General features: G+C 58.2%; 1 protein-coding gene across 1 annotated transcript in view; it reads left to right on the top strand.

The window, feature by feature from the left end:
* Nucleotides 1-502, top strand: part of GCAT (glycine C-acetyltransferase) — a gene marked incomplete at its 5' end in the record, with an annotated part of 4,760 nt that overhangs the window by 211 nt on the left and 4,047 nt on the right. The window lies entirely within an intron of this gene.

The raw sequence follows: 502 nt of genomic DNA, 5'->3' as shown, positions 1-502 counted from the left end.
GCTGCAGAAGAGATGGCAGTGACTGGTGGTGGAGAACCCTGAGTTGGTGTCCTTGGGCTGGGAGAGCCACGTGAAGCTGTTTCATCAGCCTTCATCTCTCCCTTCCCCAGCCAGCTCCAGGGTTTGGGGAAGGCTCCTATTTCCTGGAAGCCTGTACTCCCCCTTGAAGTGTAGGTGAGGGGGAAGAAGTGATCCCCCAGGCTTGCCGGGGAAGGGGAGGGATGTTTTGAGCTCAGAAGCCACAGGCAAGAGGCTGCCCTAAGGGGTAAGGTGGCTGGGAAGGAAAGGGGAAGGTTTATCCCTTCCCCAGCCAGCTCCAGGGTTTGGGGAAGGCTCCTATTTCCTGGAAGCCTGTACTCCCCCTTGAAGTGTAGGTGAGGGGGAAGAAGTGATCCCCCAGGCTTGCCGGGGAAGGGGAGGGATGTTTTGAGCTCAGAAGCCACAGGCAAGAGGCTGCCCTAAGGGGTAAGGTGGCTGGGAAGGAAAGGGGAAGGTTTAGCAG

The sequence above is a fragment of the Merops nubicus genome, unplaced genomic scaffold, assembly GCF_000691845.1.
Source record: "Merops nubicus isolate BGI_N331 unplaced genomic scaffold, ASM69184v1 scaffold15610, whole genome shotgun sequence".
In the NCBI taxonomy this organism is placed as follows: domain Eukaryota; kingdom Metazoa; phylum Chordata; class Aves; order Coraciiformes; family Meropidae; genus Merops; species Merops nubicus.
The sequence above is the reverse complement of the archived record's forward strand: the minus strand, read 5'-3'. Positions and strand labels throughout refer to the sequence as shown.